This window comes from Phascolarctos cinereus, unplaced genomic scaffold, assembly GCF_003287225.1.
Source record: "Phascolarctos cinereus isolate Bilbo 61053 unplaced genomic scaffold, phaCin_HiC Scaffold_9;HRSCAF=440, whole genome shotgun sequence".
In the NCBI taxonomy this organism is placed as follows: Eukaryota; Metazoa; Chordata; class Mammalia; order Diprotodontia; family Phascolarctidae; genus Phascolarctos; species Phascolarctos cinereus.
In genome coordinates this window covers 126,946,864-126,954,713 of record NW_027556402.1, presented here as the reverse complement: position 1 = coordinate 126,954,713, position 7,850 = coordinate 126,946,864, and the positions used below count along the sequence as shown (strand labels likewise).

General features: G+C 40.1%; 1 pseudogene; it reads right to left on the bottom strand.

The window, feature by feature from the left end:
* Positions 1–349: 349 nt before the first annotated feature.
* LOC110201120 (ubiquitin-like protein 5 pseudogene) lies at positions 350–571 on the bottom strand (annotated as a pseudogene).
* Positions 572–7,850: the final 7,279 nt, after the last annotated feature.

Genomic DNA, 7,850 nt, shown 5'->3' with positions numbered 1-7,850 from the left:
AAAGAACTATGACTCTATCTCCACACTGAGTCCACCTCCCTTCCTGGAGGTGAGTAGCATTGTTTTATCCTGTGTCCTCTGGCGTTGTGGTCTGTTGATGGCATCGATCAAAATTCCTAAGTCTTGCAGAGTTGCTTGTCTTTATAATATTGCTTGTTATTGTATAAATTGTTCTTCTAGTGCTGCTCATTTCACCTTGCAGCAGTGCATACAAGTCTTGCCCAGTTTCTCTACATCCATCATTGGTTGATTTCTAAAGCACTTGCACCGCCTGTCTGTAGTTCAGGGCCACCGGAAAGTCTTATTTTCTTCTTTTTTAGAAGCGGGGTGCCTGAGCGCCGGCCATGCCCTATTGGTAATACAGCTCCAGGTTCATTCCGTCGTGGATTTCATAGTCCCCCAGTGTCACGTGGTCCTTGAACACTGTGTACCACTTCTTCAGGACGATCTTGTTCCAACGGGTACCCATCTGAGCCTCAATCATCTTCTTCAGGTCCCCAATGGAGTCGTCGGGGCTGCACTTCACATGAACTTTCTTGCCCAGCCTGTTGTTGCACACAACCTCGATCATGGCTCCTGGACACCCTGGGCCACCAGCAACTGCTGCAGGCCTTGGTGCGCATGCGCTCTAACACCACCCGGTGGAGGGCTGCCTTTTATGGGCGCCAGAAACCAGAAACCAGAAGCCTTTTTAAGTCCTTCTTGAGTCCTGTACTTGAAGATCAAATTTTTTGTTGAGCTCTGGTCTTTTTATCAGGAAAGTTTGGAATTCTCCTATTTTGTTGAATATCTACCTCCTCCCTTGAAAAATGATGCTCATTTTTGCTGGGTAATTGATCCTTGGCTGCATTTCAAGCTCCTTTGCCTTACGGAATATCATGTTCCGTGCCCTGCGGTCTTTTAATGTAGAAGCTGCAAGGTCCTGTGTAATCCTGACTGTGGCTCCATGATATTTGAATTGTTTCTTTCTGGCTGCTTGCAGCACCTTCTTTTTCATCTGGTAATTTTGGAATTTTGCTATTATATTTCTTGGCATTGTCAATTTGGGATCTCTTTCAGGTGGTGATCTGTGGATTCTTTCTATGGTTATTTTCCCTTCTGGCTCTAGGACTTCCAGGCAGTTTTCCTTTATGATTTCCTGGAAGATACTGTCTAGGCTTTTCTTCATCATGATTTTCAGGTAGTTCAATAATTTTTAAATTGTCTCTCCTGAGTTGATTTTCCAGGTCGGTTGTTTTACCGATGAGGTATTTTACATTTTCATCGATTTTTTCATTTTTTTGCTTCTGTTTGACTGATTCTTGCTCTCTCATAGAGACATTAGTTTCCATTTGTCCAATTCTAGTTTTTAACAGATTGTTTTCTTCTGTTAGATTTTGTACTTCCTTCTTCAACTGGCCAATTGTGTTTTTTAGGGGACTTGTTTCCTTCAGTGTATTTTTTTTCCAACTGGCCAATTGTATTTTTAAAGGACTCTTTTACCTCTCTCATTTGAGTATTAAAATCCTTCTTGAGCTCTTCTAAGAAGGTTTTTTGGGCTTCAGACCAGTTCATATTCCCTTTTGTTGTTGCAGATGTGGGTTTGTTGACAATGCTGTCCTCTTCAGAATTTCTGTCTTGATCTTCACTCTTCTCATAATATGAATCCATGGTACGTTCCTTTTTACTCATGGTGTTTCTTTATTCCCTGGCCTTTAAAGAGATTGAGCTCTCCTGCTGGGTAGCAGAGGGCACTGACCCAAGCTTCTTTTGTTGGGAGCCTAGGTCTTGGTCACTGGCTTTGTTTGCTTTGGCCTCTTATGCTGGGAATTGGAAGCTGTAGGTTTCTGGCAGCTTACCTTGTGTTGGGCTGGAATTAGGAAGGCTGGAACTTTCAGGCAATTCTAGGTTGCCTGCTTTTCCTTTCCTTTAGCTTTCTTCTTCTCCTTTTAGATGGCTGCTGCAGGATGTTTATCTGCCTGGGGCCCCCTGCAGCGTTGTCTCCCTCCTTTCTGCTAATGCACTGGGAGATTCCTTTGCAGTGGAGTGCCAAGACTCCTGGTGGTTTTCTGAGCTGGTTTCCACCAGTTCCCTCCACCCTCACTGAGGCACTTGGAGGTCCAGGTGTTGGTGTTTGCCTGCTCTACCACCTGGGCTTCAGGATTTCTTCACAATTGGAGGCTTCAGGGCTCCTAAAGCTCACCTGCTGTTGGGTTGGAATCAGCAAGGCCGGGGCTTTAGGAAGCCTGTAGGTTGTTTTCTTCACCTCCTTTCAGATGAATGCCGCAGGGTACTTATCTGCAGGCTTATCTGCCTGGGGCCCCTTGTTTTTGCTGAGGCACTGGGAGACCCATTTGCTGGGCTACTGCACTTGCTGCTCCTTGTCTTTCTTCAAGTTCAGGTGTTCCACTGTTTTTTTTTTTTTCTGGGCTGATATTTTCTGGGTTTTCAGAGGTTGATAGGGGAGAGTGAGAGCGACTACCTTTTCACTCCGTGAAATGGAAATTGGAAATTCCCCTTTAAATTAATAAGATCACTCAAATAAATAGGTTCAGTTCAAATCTCGGTCATGACCGTTCCATATCTCCTGAGTGTTCTTGGCCTAGCATTCCAGGAACTAGCCATTCCTAGGTCACGTTGACATGGAGGGTTGGCTCCTCTCCTTGTGAGACGTGATGTTATTAAAAAACAAAATACCAAGCCTCAGGCGGATGGGAGCGTGGCTAAGGTCAGATGTGTATTGGACAAACCATGAATAGCGCATGCATCAAAAAGGGCTTCTTGGCCCCAAGCCTTCTTTGTTTAGAACAATATAAAAACACTGCGTCCTGTAAGCCCACTGAGCCTCACCCGCGGGAAGGACGCTTCGCCCGGGAAAATCTTTACACAATTCAAGTTTGTACTGGCTGCAAGGGGGCTCCCAGCCGTTGATTGACTTTGGAGGTTCCCTTGAATTGGTGATGTATTCTCTTCCATTACCGACTCTCTTGATCGGTGCTATATTATTGATTGTTCTTATTATTTATGCTTTCTATGCAAATTCAAACTATCTGTGCTTTGCTTCTTCTAAATAAATTATCTATTTCCTATTATTTTCTGGTGCATTGGAGAGTGTCATTTATAGGAGCGAATCCGAACCTCACTAAATCCTATTAATACACTCCGCCATCTTGATCTGTGGTGATTTTCAGGAATGTCTTTGTACATTCAAAGATATAGAAGCAACACAATTAAATATGTCTAATTTTGCTTCTATTTTCTCAACCAAGGAAAACATTTTGAACTTCCAAGGGGAAAACAACAAATTCCAGAGAAGTCCAAGATAAATAACATGTAGTAAGTGAGCCCCACAATGGCCTTAATTTATTAGGGTCATATAAATTAGACTGCTTAATTGTTAAAGAACTTTTGAATTCAACTACAAAATCTTTGACATGAAACTTGTGTAGAATGGGAAAAACATTCCAGGATTTTGAATAGTCAAAATGTACCAATTTTCAAGTTGAGAAAGATGGTCAGTTTCTTGTCACAGTTTGTCTTTTCTCATTAGATTGTAGTCTCTTTGAAGGAAGACTATCTTTTTTTTTCTTTCTTTGGATTCTTAGCACGTTTGGCTTATGATGGGCACTTAACAAATATTTATAGAATTGTCAAATTGAAGAACATCAATAATACTGGGTATTATGTCTAATTCATAAGCAAATCTCTGGTTTGCATAAGGCTTCTCTGACAATCCCTATGTAAGCAGAGTCAAGCCAAGACTCTGTGAGAATAACTTGGTATTCCAAACTGTAGGTCTTATTCTCTTGTTCAAGAAGCTCCAGGAACTTCCAAATTCCTCTAGATTAAAATATCAACTCCTCTGCTTAGTATTTATATCATCTTTCAATCTGGATCCATCCTTAAGCTTAAAACACAGTATTCTTTTTTCCACTATATATACCAGTCAAGCTCCACTGCTTGCTATTCCAATATATGACATTCAATCACAACCTCCATGTCCTTGTAAAATTTGTCACTCACAGCTGAATTGTATTCTCTCTTCATCGCTGCCTTATAGAACATTTTTTTTTCCTTGAAGGTCAGGTTATGCACCAATACTTACACAAGGCCTTTACTGATTTCTCCCCTTTGGTGCCCACCATCATCTATAAATTTAATACTCACTTATCTGAATATGTATCATTTTTTCTTCATAAAAAAACAGATTTGGAAAAGGTCTATGGAAGTTTTAGTCATTGAATGTAAGATATTCAAAAGTACCTGTATTAACTTCTTGAAATCAGAGACTATTTCATTGTCTCCATTTTTAATCCATAGCCCCTATTGTAAGACTTGGCAAATATTGGTATCTTCAAACATACTTATTAGATAATTTTAAAGGTTTTATTTTATTGTATATCAAGCTGTAACCAGATTTTAAAAGGCTTTAAAGCCAAACATGATCTTTCTGACAAAATGGCAGCCTGCTTTGAGGAAAACCACTGAGATATCATGCATCTGTTGCAACAAAAAACCTAACAATAGTACCAGAGTGAAAAATGGTAGTAAGAAATTTCAGTCAAGATCTCCCCCCCAAGGGACTTCTGCTTCCAGAAGCCAAGATGGCAGAGTAAAAAGGTAGTAGCACTCACCCTCTCCTATCAGCCTCTGAAAAACCAGAAAATATCACCCCAGAAAACAGAAAAAAACCTGGAACAGCTGACCTTGAAGAAAGACGGGGAGCAGCAATGCAGCAGCCCAGCAAATGGGTCTCCCAGTGCCTCAGCAAAAATAAGGGAAGCATCACTGCAAAGGACCCGGCAGATAAGCACCCTGCAGCATTCATCTGAAAGGAGCTGAAGAAAGCAACCTAGAGTCTTCCTAAAATCCCAGCCTTGCTGATTCTAACCCAACACCAGGTAAGCTGTCAGAACCCTACAGCCTCCAACTGTCAACCAGGAGGAGATCCTGCAGCCCAGGTGGTAGAGCAGGCAAACACAAACACCTGGACCACCCAGTGCCTCAGTGAGGGCAGGGGATCCGGTGGAAATCAGATCAGAAAACCACCAGGTGTCTCAGCACTATACCTCAAAGTAGTCTCCCAGTACATTAGCAGAAATGATAGAGGCAGCAGTGCAAGGTGCCCCAGGCAGATAAACACCCTGCAGCACCAATCTAAAAGAAGCTAAAGAAAGCTAATGGAAATGAAAAACAGGCAACCTAGAATTGCCTGAAAGTTCCAGCCTTGTTGATTCCAGCCCAAAAATACAGTTGGCCAATTGGGAAAAAAAAGTACACCGAAGAACACAAATCCCTTAAAAATACAATTGGCCAAGTGAAGAAGGAAGCACAAAAACTAAGAGAGGAAAACAATCTGTTAAAAACTAGAATTGGACAAATGGAAACTAATGTCTCTATGAGAGAGCAAGAATCAGTCAAACAGAAGCAAAAAAATGAAAAAATCAATGAAAATGTAAAATACCTCACTGGTAAAACAACCAACCTGGAAAATAGACTCAGGAGAGACAATTTAAAAATTATTGGACTACCTGAAAATCATGATGAAAAAAAAAAAGAGCCTGGACAGTATCTTCCAGGAAATCATAAAGGAAAACTGCCCAGAAGTCCTAGAACCAGAAGGGAAAATAACCATAGAAAGAATCCACAGATCACCACCTGAAAGAGATCCCAAATTGACAATGCCAAGGAATATAATAGCAAAATGCCAAAATTACCAGATGAAAGAGAAGGTGCTGCAAGCAGCCAGAAAGACACAATTTAAATATCATGGAACCACAGTCAGGATTACACAGGACCTTGCAGTTTCTACATTAAAAGACTGCAGGATGTGAAAAATGATATTCTGTAAGGCAAAGGAGCTTGGATTGCAGCCTAGAATCAACTACCCTGCAAAAATGAGCATGATTCTTCAAGGGAGGAGATGGATATTCAATGAAAGAGAGGATTTCCAAACCTTCCTGATAAAAAGACCAGAGCTCAACAGAAAATCTGATCAAGTACAAGATTCAAGAAAGACATAAAAATGTAAATGGGACAGAAAGATACAATATGTTGTCAATAAGGGAAAACTGTTTACGTCCCTACAAGGGAAGATGACACTTGCAATTCTTAAAAAATTGTATTGTTATTATACCATGTTAAAGGAGTATACATAAAGGGGGTGGATATTAGTTGACTTTGATGTAATGATAAAAAAAAATCTAATCAAATGGGTTAAATGGATCCAAGTAAGTGGATTAGTCTGATCTTAGAAAATGTACTGAGAAAGGAGGAGGCAGAGAAGGCTAAATTACATTACAGGAAAAGACAGAAAAACCTGTTACAGCAAAGGGAAAAAAGGGAGGGGTTGAGCATTGTTTGAACCTTACTCTCATCAGATTTGTCTCAGGAAGGGAATAACATAATCAGTTAGGTATAGAAATCTAACTTGCCCTATAGGCAGTAGGAGGGAAAAGGGGAATAAAAAGGGAGGGGGCATAGAAGGAAGGGAAGAAGCAGTAAGGGCAAAGGGAAGAAAAGGGAAAGGGATAATAAAAGGAAGGAGATACTGAAGGAGGCAGTGGTCAAAAGCAAAACATTAGTCGGTTGGAAGGAGGAAGGAGAAAGAAAAGCATAAACGGGGAAAAAAGGGTGGAGAAAAATACACAGATAGTAATCATAACTGTGAAAGTTGAATTGCTATCTTTTTTTTTCTCTTCTGTTTAGTTTTGTTTCCTCTTTCTGATGGTTCCTCCTATTGGTTTTAATTTTTACTTACCACTTCACTAATGTGAAAATAAGTTTGTTAGGAATGTAAATGTATAGCCTATATCAGATTGTACGCCATCTTGGGGAAGATGGTGGGGAGGAAGGGTGAGAAAATTTTTAAACTCAAAAGCATACGGAAGTGATTATTGATAAGTCAAAAAAATTAATGAAGTAAATTAAAAAAAAAGAACTCCCCCCCTCAACAAATGTTAACTTGTTTTCTATACACAATAAAAAATAATGGTGCCAAAAGAAAGCCATGGCTTTGTAGATCAAGCAAACAAGCCAGTATCCTCCCAGTGCAATCAGAAAATGACCAGAAACATAGGTAGGCTAAAGGCTATATGTCTGTAGGTTGCAAAAGAGAGAGTAGCGGGTTCCTCTGAGAAAGCTGCAGGGCTGATAAAAATACTCAGGGGAGAAGGCCATAAAGTGTTAAAGACCAGAATGGTGCTGCAGTTCTCAGACTGAGACAGCAAAAGTTTTCATTCATTCTAATAAGATAAAATTAATGTAAAAAGCTTCAGAAAAACGTAAAACCTTCAATTGCACAAATGCAAGATATGAATGAAACCACTGTTCTCCAAACCTTTTTGATCATGTACCTACCATATCAGTAAAAGGGGAAAAAAATGGGCACACATAACTTTGGCATATTCATATTCCCTTATTGCAAATTTTATCAGAGTTCTATGGGGATCATAATCTAAATCACTTACAGGAAAAGAGAAATTTTAAAAGAATGAAATAAATTTAGTAGGGGTCAGACTGTAATACACTCTGTAGAATAACGAGCATTTACCTTGACTAATTCAGTGGAAACAACTTAGGACTTCAGCATTTGATGTTTTGGGATAATAGAGCAATTTTCTTTTAGGCAAATGCAGGAAGAGCTGCTAATTCAGTGGAGCTTTAAAAGAGAAAGACTTCAACAACTGCTGTTCACTTCCCCTCTAGTCTATCAAGTGTCCACATTATCTTCAATTCTTTTCCTGAAGTAGTCAGGTCAGGATAGGGTTAGTGCCTTCTCCCAGTCACAGTAGAAGTGGCATATTCTAAACATTTGGCAGCTAAAACATGTACATGGATTAGATATGCTGGAACCTAAAGCATATAACACT